The sequence below is a fragment of the Athene noctua genome, chromosome 2 (assembly GCF_965140245.1).
Source record: "Athene noctua chromosome 2, bAthNoc1.hap1.1, whole genome shotgun sequence".
In the NCBI taxonomy this organism is placed as follows: Eukaryota; Metazoa; Chordata; class Aves; order Strigiformes; family Strigidae; genus Athene; species Athene noctua.
In genome coordinates, this window is record NC_134038.1 from 79281740 (window position 1) to 79294543 (window position 12804).

Here is a 12804-nt window from a genome sequence, read left to right on the forward strand (position 1 = left end):
ATTTGTCAGGATCAGCAAATGACACAAAAATAGATATGCTACAAATGGATTTATGTAGGAACCCTTCACAACAAAAAGCAAGCACTACAGCATGCAGGAATGGAGCTGCAAGATTTACATTCAAGTTATAACATTCTTGGTTTATTCCATTCTTGTTTTCTTATCATTTAGGATGATGAGAATAGCAAATTTACTGCACTCTGAAACTGTTTGCTTCACAAAGTCACTTCACTGCTGTGAACCAGAACTGTAACTTGAAATCTTAACATCCTTTCCATCCCTTCCATGGCTGCTGCTCTTTCGATTTTTAACTCAAATTCCTTCTCTTTAGCATCTGGGTTTACTAATTTCCAAATAACAGCCATCTTCACAAAGTAACATCATAGCTTTAATTGTCATTCAATCACAGATTTCTAATTCCATTTGTGGAACAGAATTGATGACTAACTGTTGAAAGTTTTCAAGTAAATTACATTAAATATGAAATACCTTATTCACCTTTTTGGTGTGAATGTAAGATGCAAACTTGTGTAAATAACAAAATAGCATCCTAGTTCCATCTACTGACCAAGTATTCTCCAGTAAAATATATCACCCTCTTGTCTTAAAAAAGATTGGTTGAAAATTTATAAGATTTCAGATTTTTTGAAGATAAATAAGAGGGTTTTTATTAATTACCACAAATTATAATGTTTTCAGTTGCAAGACGTTTGTAGTTAAAGCTATCAGACTTTTAGCCTCTTTCATCCTAAAGCACTTTAAAAAAATAAAGTATTTCAAAAGGGAAAGAAAAAATTCCACATAATAGAGTGGACTACAATAAGTATATTAACATGGTACTGTACATGTCTTCACTGTTCTAGAACAGAATGCTATACTAAATTATATACTGCAAGAGAATATAAAACAAATCAAAGGACTGCACACTAAGAAGCTTCTAATTTTAGGCCGTATTTAACTTTTTATATCAGTTAGTTTACGCATAACGTAAGATCAGGAAATCAAGACAGCCTTTCCAGTTTACACACACAACATAATTGGTAGTCAAGCCAAGGATTTAGGGCATGATTCAAAGTGACACTTTACTGGATAGCAACACAGGTATCTGTCTCTTATTTGTCACTTAAGTCAAAAAAAATATCTATGATGACAGAAAAGGAAGCCTTAGTGTTGCCTGAAGTGTTTACAGACAGAAAACAAACAGGTTTTTCCTCATCGCCAATGGCATCATCAAAACTTGGGGGCTGGGGGAAGCAAGAACCATGCCCAATACTGGCAGAGACCTCTTCCTGCACCCCTCATTCTTCATGTGGGTGAAGGAGGAGACAGCAGAGTAGACAGCAGCTCCTTGATGGGCAAACACCAGGGCAAAGCCCTTTTATGACAGAGAAGCTTCCATGTCACTTCACACCACAATAATTCACAGACAGCACTGATTTACTGAATATATCAGGAACACAGGTGACACAAGAGGCAAGAGAAGTTTAAAGGAGTTGCTGCTTGGTCTTCTCCTCTGGTGGTAGAGAAATTGCCTCATCATTGGTTAGAATCTTAATGCCAAGACTGTGTTTTAGTCCTGGCTCCTGAGATGGACTCCCAGCTTGCAGGCCTTGCAGCAGGGGTTGCTTAATTATTCATACAGAATGATAAAAGTTCTGTGCCCTAGTACTAAGGGGCACAGACTACAAATTCCCTCAGGCAGAGAAAGGATTACAGTCCATGCAACTGGAATATTTTCCACTGAAAAACAGAACACTTTTTTATATTTAATTTCAACACAGAAAAATATTTGAATTCAGTTAAATTTGATTATATCCAATATAAATCCAAAGAGCGTTTAGGCCAAAAATTTGGTAAATTATGCAATGTAATAAAAAAGATCTGACATTTACATAAGTGAAACATGATTATACCCATTACACCAAATAGTGCTCTCCCAAATAATATATTACCTGGACAAAAATAGCCAGATGATACATGAGTTCTCCTTCTCAGCTTCTGTAAAACTAGCAGCAGCATCCACATATTTTAGAAATTAAAAGAACCCAGACAGAGCAGAATTTTCTATATACAGCTTTGTAAGGGATGCTGCACAGAGACCTGTGCAATATTTATCAAAGTTCATTTACTTACAGAAAATACAATTCCAGGGTCAGAGCTATTTGTGAATTTGGTCACAATCCAGTGAATAGCTTTAATGAAGAAAAAAACAAATTAAAAAAAAAAAAAACCACAAAAAAACCACCCAGAAGTCCAAACATTTTCCTTCAACATTTTCCTTCAAAATGTTAAAATCCAGGAACATTTTGTTTGCAGGCAAGCTTAAGTATTCTGTGCTGTTCTCAGAATATCTACTCTTTGTTCATTTTGCTATAGAAAACCATTTTTGATCTGTATTTTCATAGCCTTTAAATACTTGGTGATCAGATTTAGACCTCATTGCATCAATATAATTTATCCCTGCTGCCTTTTGCTAAAGAGATGCAACATAAATACCCGTGCCTTAAATTCAACTTTTAAAAATATCCTTCGCAAATAAAAAGTAATTTCAGACACGTATTGTTTTAGTGACAATAATTATCATTAACAGCATTTGCAGGAAGCAAAACACATTCTATCATTTTTTCTGAATCAGGTCCTAGAATATCCATGTGAGCCTCCACTCAGTGACTATGAACAAAACAGGAACATAAAGAAAGAGTCAAAAATATACAGGAAGAGGCAAAAGTTAAACAACATATATAACAAACAATTCTGCCTTTCACAGACTTGCTACCATTTTCATAATTAATGTAACAAATTAATTATTAAATAAATAATCAAGAAAAATAGTTGAAATCCATGTAAGACAAGCACCAGCTCTAATATCAGATTTATCAGGAACTGGTAGAAGAAGTAAATGCTGCAGAAGCAAAGACTGTGCAGATACCAGGAAGTCAGTCATTGTTTGTGTGGAAGAAGAGCATGACATTAAGCATTCGTATCTCCATTGCTTAATCTTCATTAAGCTAATAAAACACCAACATGAAGCCTCCCTTGTTACTACCCAGAAAGTTCTAAGTATATAAAGCAATGGCAGAAAACATCGGGCCTGAACAGGAGAAAAAAAAAGAAAACAGTTCATTGCTAAAGCAGAAAAAACACAGCATCTCATCTAAAATATAAAACAAGTAATAGTACAAGGGTTTGTTGTTGTAATTGCATTGGAATAATGGCTTCAGACTCAAATATATTAACAGACAACTTTTACTCTGCACCATTAAACAGTCAAATTATGGTCAGAGTTTCAAGCACAAAAGCCTCAACCAGATGGTTATCATGACAAAAACAGTAAGAAATGTACCCAAAAGTGTGAAAACATGGATAAATGCACACAGAAACAGCTAAACAACCAGAGTTTGGGAATTTAAATCTTTTGAAGAACATGGTTTATATAATAAAAACTTACATGCTTTTTTTTTGCCCCAAAGAAAGTATTAATACCCTAAATGGCTCAAAGTAATGAAAAGCTTAAAATCTTACTCAAAGCAAACACAGGGCCATGCCTTATCATTAGCTTTTGTTTTATCTGAGAAAATGCTGGCTTGTAAAAACAATGGTGCAACACCAAGTCTCAATAAACAGGATAAACTTCTGAGTCCTCATCAACCAACTGGTGCTGACTGAGATCAGCCTGGCAAGGAGCTCACAGGACAGATGAAAGTCCAGAGCCAAGAGGGAGGCAGACAAGGCAAATGCAGGCTGATAACAAACAGGTATCACAACTCAGAACCAGAACATACATTAGACAACACCAGGAGCTAGGTCATGAGGAGCAGATAACCAGAACGTGGGAGCCCCCATAGAGTGCATCCATAGTCCAGTGCAGTGAGCATCAAGCAGCAGAAACTTCTTACCTACAGAATGGATAAAATAAAACTACCCATCAGCCCCACAGCTGCATTTCCATCTAGCGATGCTTGGGCCTTCAGATGCAGGTCAGGATGGGAAATAGCTGATACTCCTGTGACTGCCAAGTCCCTGCCCCTGCCAGCACTAGTTGGCTGAAGTCTGAAGTTTTCTTCAACCTTTTGGAGATATGATTAAAGGGTACTACCTTATAAAAGATGATGCATATTCTGTATGCCCAGTGAAGTTCACTGACCAAATCATAGCTTTTTACTGAAAATAGCTGAAGTGGACACTGAGGGCTTCTGTGCTTACCTCAGCTGGCAAACAGTCGCACCCAACCTAATTACGTCAAGAAAGTCTCTTTTCATACAGTTATAGGTAAAGACTGAAGAGTACACAAGGCTTTTGTTACAGTTCAGTCTTCCAGTTGTTACTGAAATACAAGTTATAGTGAGTAAAATAAGTATGGGCATTTATCTAGAGAATTCTGTGATAGAAGTATTACATCTGCCTTGTATTCAATTACTTTCAATATCTGAGTCCCCTGTTTAAGGAGACAGAATTGCACACTACAAGAAAATTATTATTTGACTACCTTATCATTAACAATTTGACAAGGAAGAGAGATTCAATTACATCTAGAAAGGTTTAGAAGCAACAAACTGAACATGCTCCATAAGGATTATAGTGTAAAACATATGTTGCATTACAAATATTGTGACATGCAATACCAACCAGTAAAACTATAAGGACTGCTTTGCTACTATTTAACTGAATATCAATAAGAAGATAGTCTTCTAAATACAAGGTTTATTACTGATTTAAAAGTATGCATCTCAGTTATTGTTCCAATTTTCTTTCCAACAGGTTCATATGAAATTGATTCTAAGTGACCTCCACTAAGATTCATATACAAAACAAGAGCTGCAACCCACTGAAATAAGTAATTTATTTCCTGTATTTTTACATTATCCATACTGAATGAATACTAATAAAGGAGAATGTAAAAGTTATGTCAGGAACCAGATAAGCAGAATAACCAAAATGGGGCTTCTAAGTGATTTATATGCATGCAAAAAGTAGACAGAGAATAGTGACCAGAGTAAAACTAATTCAGGTTTTGTTTATGTTAGTGTTTCATTAAATTCTGTCAAGAGTATTTTGAGGAATTCAGAGTAACTCAGCAGGATTCAGCATAAACGCATATGATCACATAAATCCCCACCTGCAGAAGCTGTCTGCAACCTTCGTGTTGAGATCAGCTTCATTTTCCATAGGCCAAAGGACAAGGAGCTGTTCAATCAGCTGAAATCCAGCAAATATAAAAGTGCAGTAGGACCAGACCAATTACATTTCAGAGGAATTTATCGCTAGGAAAGGCTAATTAATATCTTTACTCCCCCCATCTAGATTTATTTGAGGAGATAGAAAGTTAATTCTACTGTGCAAGTCACAGGAACACTACCAACTATTAATGTCTTGCCAATAGCGAGAAAAAAGCCCTAAGCTTCTCACTGTAGTGTGACATTGCTAGCCACCTCTACACTACACACTTCAGAGGAGGCTGCACCTTCTCTTCATGTCTAGTAGTATTTCAATCCTTGTAGCTAGGTCTCATATTTGGATATAATATGCTGGCATGCACTCACCCCATTTGTTTCAGAAAATACCAGGAGACAGCAATTAAAAGAACCTGACCCTTCCAGAAGAGGCAAAAGCCTTTGTGAAAGTTCCCGTGAGTATCTATGTTCTCCTTGCTTGTCAGACACGCACTGAACTGGGGCTTTCAGCTGCTCTCGCTGTGGCTCTGCCAACACACAGGTACAACTCAGACCTCTGGCAAAGGGATAAATGCCATCTCATTAGTCTATTTTGCAGATGGGCTCTGATCCTCATGTTCAGGAGAGCAAGACTGTTTAAGAAAGAGCAGCATTATCATGAAGACCATTCACTAAAGCTTGTATGTTCAACATTTCTTTATTCTCCGTGTAACTTTGATGGACATCTGGTCCAGCAATATTCAGGATAACCATCATATGGTTTTCAGTCTCTGCTTTTTCCCCCACACCTTCTTTAATTGAGGCAATCAGCAACTGCAGCCTGGAGTGTATTTTAAAGATTCATTTTGGTCAAGTATTAAGACAGCTCTTTACAAACATTGTTCTCTAGAAAATACCATCTATGTTGTTGCTTTTTCTGTCTGGCACCTTGAAAAAGAATTGCCATAAGGGACTTTTCTATCCAGGAGTAAGGCTGCTTTAAGATACACATTAACCCGCTGGTGAAGGCACTGACTTAAATTCTCCTATTGGTATCTTCTAAACTAAGAAACTGTATCTAATGTAGAAATAAACCCCATACCAATGTAGTGAGAACTCCATAAATGTAGCAACCAGGAAGGAAAATTAAAAGCTGGGGGGGCGGGGGGGCAGGCAAATGGCAAAGAGGGTACTGCTGATATGCAGGTAAAATTCTGACCTCTATCTGGAAACCAACTAACAGAATTTGACTCGGAAACTGGAAGGCAAGTGAAAGCAGAAAGAATAATTTGAAAGAAGCAGAACAAGGCTTAGAGTCTTTGCCGGTCCTGCAACTTACAGCTCCCCCATAACATATCAATCACTCATAAATCATTCATGGAACATGCCAAGATTTTGAAACATTTATTTTAAAATGAGATGGTATCAAGTTATTCTTAAAGAACAGGTGCATTAATGCCACAGTTTCTGAAATCTTAGTGCCTTCAGTGTTATGAAATGCAAAAGCTGAAATCTGATTCTGAAATCTTTGGTGCCTATTGGTATGTACCAATAACATGCTTAGCCTACAATATAGAAGAAAATACATTTTTATTGAGACTGACTAGCATATGGTATAAATTCAGTGTTCTGTGTGGTAAACAATAAAAGAGAAGGATTGTAATCTATTCCAGCAGATTATCCATCTAAACATTTTGAAAATTGGCATGTGCAATACAGATATTTGATCCTTGAAAATTAAACTTCCATTGAACAAAAGTTCAAGGAAAAACAAAAAAACAAAAAAAACAAAAAAACAAAAAAAAAAAAAAAAAACAAAAAAAAACAAAAAAAAAAAACACAAACCCAAAACAGCTTGCTTTATGGCAGAATTACACTACAGATAGGCAGAGTTCTTACCAATTTCCAACATCCTTTTCACCATTAATGAACAGATCTCATTTTTCTTTTTAATACAAACTGCATGACAGATTTTTTTTTCAAATAGTTTTTATAGAATCATAGAATGGTTTGGGTTAGAAGGGACCTTAAAGATCATCTAGTTCCAACCCCCTGCCATGGGCAGGGACACCTTCCACTGGATCAGGTTGCTCAAAGCCCCGTCCAACCTGGCCTTGAACACTGCCAGGGAGGGGGCAGCCACAACTGCTCTGGGCAACCTGTTCTAGTGTCTCACCACCTTCACAGGAAGAATCTCTTCCTTATAGCTAATCTAAATCTACCCTCTTGCAGTTTAAAACTGCTACCCCTCAGGCTATCACTACACTCCCTGATAAAGAGTCCCTCCCCATCCTTTCTGTAGCTCCCTTTAAGTACTGGAAGGCCCCTATAAGGTCTCCCCAGAGCCTTCCCTTCGCCAGGCTGAACAACCCCAACTCTCTCAGCCTGTCCTCACAGGAGAGGTGTTCCATCCATCTGATCATTTTTGTGGCCCTCCTCTAGACCTGCTTGAGAAGGTCCATGTCCTTTTCGTGTTGGGGGCCCCCAAGCTGGACGCAGTACTGCAGGTGGGGTCTCACAAGAGTGGAGTAGATGGGGAGAATCCCCTCCCTCGACCTGCTGACCACACTTCTCTTGATGCAGCCCAAGATACAGTTGGTTTTCTGGGTGCATGCACACACTGCTGGCTCATAGTCAGTCTTCTATCCATGTGCAGGACCTTGCACTTGGCCTTGTTGAACTTCATGGGCTCATCTGTCCAACCCATCAAGTTCCCTCTGGATGGCACATCCCTCCAGTGTGTCGACTGCACCACACAGCTTGGTGTCATTGGTGAACTTGCTGAGGGTGCACTCAATCCCACTGTCCGTGTCACCACAAAGATGTTAAACAGCACTGGTTCCAACACTGATCCCTGAAGAACACCACTCGTCACTGCTCTCCATTTGGACATCGAGCCGTTGACCACAACTCTTTTGAGTGCTGCCATCCAGCCAATTCCTTATCTATCGAGTGGTCCATCCATCAAATCCATGTCTCTCCAATTTAGAGACAAGGATGTCGTGCAGGACAGTGTCAAACACTTTGCACAACTCCAGGTAGATGACATCAGTTGCTTTTCCCTTATCCAACAGCACTGTAATCCCATTACAGAAGTCCACCAAATCTGTCAGGCATTATTTGCCCTTAGTGAAGCCATGTTGGCTGTCACCAGTCACCTCCTTATTTTCCACGTGCCCTATAACAGTTCCCAGGAGGATCCGCTACATGATCTTGCCAGGCACAGAGATGAGACTGACTGGCCTGTAGTTCCCCAGGTCCTCTTTATTTTCCTTCTTAACATTGGGAGTTATGTTTTCCCTTTTCCAGTCAGTGGGAACTTCACTGGACTGCCATGACTTCTCAAATATGATGGATATTGGCTTAGCCATTTCATCCACCAGTTCCCTTGGGACCTGTGGATGCATCTTGTCAGGTCCCATGGACTTGGGCACTTTCAGGTTCCTCAGATGGTCTCAAACCTGATCTTCTCCTACAGTGGGTGGTTCTTCTTTCTCTCAGTCCCTGCCTTTGCCTTCTGTGTCTTGGTCAGTGTGACTGGAGCACTTGCCAGTGCAGACTGAGGAAAAAAAAAGTCATTGATTACCTCAGCCTTCTCTACATCCCAGGTAACCAGGTCTCCCACTTCCTTCCGGAGAGAGCCCACATTTTCCCTAGTCTTCCTTTTATCACCAACATACCTGTAGAAGCTTTCTTGCTGTTGACGTCCCTGGCCAGATTTAATTCTGTCAGAGCTTTAGCCTTCCTAACCTGATCCCTGGCTGCTCACACAGTTTCTTTATATTCGTCCCAGGCTACCTGTCCCTGCTTCCATCCTCTATAGGCTTCCTTTTTGTGTTTGAGCTTGTCCAGGAGCAACTTGTTCATCCATGCAGGCCTCCTGGCATTTTTATCAGCATAATCCATTATTAAAGCAGTCTATGGAACAGATGCTCCCTAATGCATGTAGATGTAATAGACTGTGTAACAACTCTGTAATAAGGAAAACAATTTAAATCAAGAGATACACATTTCCTCTCTATCACCTGTCAATAAACATTTTAATATCAGGTAGCACATAGACTTCTTGCTCCTCAGAAGCAGATTTAATCTTTTCCAATTCAGTTGGCCTTTTCACACTGTTCATTCCCTTCTTGGCCCTAGCTGAAAAAGTGTATTGATTTTTACCTATCTTACAGTTTTTGCCGTATCATCACTGTGGCATGACAGAGGTAGTGCAGGACGAACATCCAAGTGTCACAATGGCTGGGTAACATTACCTAATTGGTAGCAACTACTGTTCTCCCTAGCACCTTTTCTATTTTATGTAATTCTAGTGGTATGCATTACATGTATTTGCATTTTGAAGCAAAGCAGCAGTCTGCATCAGGTGATGCAGAGGAGAGTCTTTCAGTCTGGGTGCTGGGGAAGGGCTGTCACTAACCTTTCAACTAGCAGGAAAAAAAAAAAACAACAAACAAATAATTCATGCTGCTGTGTAGAAAACCGTCTCAAGCAGCCTCTTCTGTATACTCATTCTGAATTGCTTTTTTATTTAGCAAGACTGGGCTGAATTTGTGATTGCTTTTCATGATTCATTGATAAGAGGCAGAAACCAGCAATGCTGTTTACTGCATCATTCCTGGACTAACAAACTTTGACTATATTTACTTAACTGATCAGTGATTTGATTGCCATAGTGTATTTGTTCATACATTGTTCAATATGCATTTTCCTGCATATGGTAGAGATAGTATTTTGTCTTGGATTTGTTCATATTTAGAGATGATGTCAAGTTGTTTCCTCTTATTTTAGAAAAATTAGTCAAAGCAACTAATCTAGTAAGATTCCATATGTGCTTTCAGCAGCCTGTTTTCCAAGCAGATGAATATAACACGCATCAATGCTGGTTTTGAGCTGGTTAAGCTGATTGCTATCAAACAGCTTCTGAACCAGAAGATCAAGACAGTATCTGTACTTAAAACTGATAGTTATGTCAAGGTAAAATGAGTTTGGGCTTGTCAGGATAGAAAGTTGTAATAGCAAGGGCTGTTGAGGACTCACACCAACGGAACACTTTTTTATTCAATTTTACGTCATTTTGATGAAAGTTATTAGGGCCTAAGGAAAACAGATCTTTTCTCAGTCCATCTCATTTGTACCCATGAATAAATATAGAAATAAAAGTGAGAAATTACAACATGTAAGCTTACTAACTGATCTGTCATGGCCTATGTTATCTGACAACTTCCTAAAAATCAAGTTTCATTTACATTTAGTGACATGTCCTCAAGGAATTAAGACACAGACCTTGTACAAGGGTTAAAAAAAGAGAATTGCCAGGCAAGTAAAACAATAAGATACAAAACTCAAAATGCCTACAATGGATTGCAGCCAACTTGTATTTAATACTCCCATTAACAAGAGATTTAAGTTGTTTAAAGATCTGAACTTTTCTGTCATAAAAAATGGAAACCATCAAAGCTGAGAAGACACACAAAAATAGACCAAGATGTAGTACATGACACAAAGTCATATACTTCAATAGAAGTAAGTTCTACTATGAAATAGCACGTATAAACAGTGACAGAAGGATCCAAATGCATCTACAAGCATAACCATGAGACATCAAATGCAGTAACAGCTAATGAACAGGTAAGACTGAAGACAACAAAATGAACTTGGACAGACACAACTACTGTAGGTGCTATGTCTTACAGCTGTAAGCAGTAAGGCAGCACTAATGGCATATGAGAGCATCCGACCTTTATATCTCTGGCTCCATCCGCTGTGGAAGTGCACAGGTACTGCCACCTTCAGGAGTAGCCATTTAAGAAATACATTCTTCCAGCTGTAGTCATAGACATGCAGTTGCAGATTTAATCATTTTAATCACAGCATTGACAAGGATTGCTTTCATGGTCTTGAACAAATTAGCTCTTTGCTACAATTTTTGCAGCTGTAAAGGGTGAAGATAATACCAGCCAACCCTACAAAAGTGTTAGTAGGTTTACTATTCAGTGGCAGTTTGAAAATGAATAATGCTGTATAAACACTGCATTTTACTGCAGGGCTGAACAAAAACTAATAACTAGGCATTCCAACTGCCATCTTCTACATCTACTTTTTTTTTTCTTTTCCCCTCAGAGTTAATAGGGAAAATACATGCTTACTGAACAGAGAACAAACTTGCATCTCTTTCTGCAACCTAGAAATCTCTCTCCATTCACTAACATTCAGCTAAGTCTATCACCAGAGTATCAGTATCAGAATTTTATCCTTGTATTTTCATTGTATCAATATATCATGGTATATTTACTGACATATAAAAAAAAATATACTACTTGATTTTATTACATTCTCCAAAAAGGCAACAAGACTGGGATTCCTGCTACTCCAAGCTTCTGTACCAGACCCAGTACCAAGCCCCTTAAACTAACCTTAAGCCGTAAGTAATTATACCAAGTCTTGGTGGAAAAGCAAGCTGTTCCTAATAATGGTCCTGACAAATAGTATCTGTATCAGCAACAGAAATTTGAGAGAAAGCCTTCCCATTTCTACTGGTACAGGATCTTTGTGCTGCTGAGAGACTTTCCAAAGGGGAAGCCCCTCAATTAAAGAGCCTTTCTCTTAAGTTTTTGATGGAGATTGAGGACTCTGGTGTTAGAACTTTCCTTCCAGTGAAGGAAAGTTTATGATTAGGCTATACCAGAAAGAAACAGCAGTGTAAAAATGAAGAACAATGCTATACTACTGTTAGTCAGAGGGAAAAATGGAGTGAATTTATCTTCTGCTTTGCAGACTTCCTAAATTGGGGCAGAGATCAAATTCAACAGCACTAAAGCAGTCTTTATAAAAACTTGCCAAAAATGTTGATGCTGTGTCTCACCATGCTAAGACAGAAAGCTTAAGAATGTCTTCAGCACCCAGAGCCCGCTTGTTTCGTTGCCTTCAGAGACTATGAGGATTTCTGAGGCAGAACCTTGACTGAGACAGCTGAAACTAAAAATTGAGCCTGCTTACACAGAAACATAAGCTCTGAAGGCCTCACTAGGCCCATGGCATAGACAAAGCTGGAAAGTAATATGGTCTTTTGCACCAGCAGCTGAAAACCAAAGAACACATTCTGATGGATGAGGGGGGCGGGGAGGGGGGGGGGGGAGTGGCAGGGGATGGGACACGACACAGGACTGTTTATTTTGTGTGGGGGATAGTGATGGAGGAGGAGGAGGTTGCTAACAACAACAAATGCAAAGGGAAGCTCGATACTTTTGATTGGGTTATCTGCTGTAGGCAGTATGCTTCGGTTCAGCACTGCTTAGAGCACCCTAACAAGAAAGCTGCATCATTCACAACCCTCAGCAAGCTCAGACAGTGAATGACTGCATATTCAACACCAGGAGGGAATACTGTCTCACCACAGAAATAAGGGCACTCAAGGCCAGTAAGATATCCAATGTGTATTTTGCACATTGTAAAGAGATTTATATTGCCAACATAGATTCTTCAGGCATACAACAGAATAGAAAGCTAAATGAATCATAAGCAACATCTAGTTTCACCTGTGGAAATGAAAATTTTACCAGAGTCAGATCAAAACAATACCAGAGAAAAGATCACTTCTGATGAGTTCCCCTGAAAGGAATTAAAGGTATGGTTCAACCTCCAATTGGTC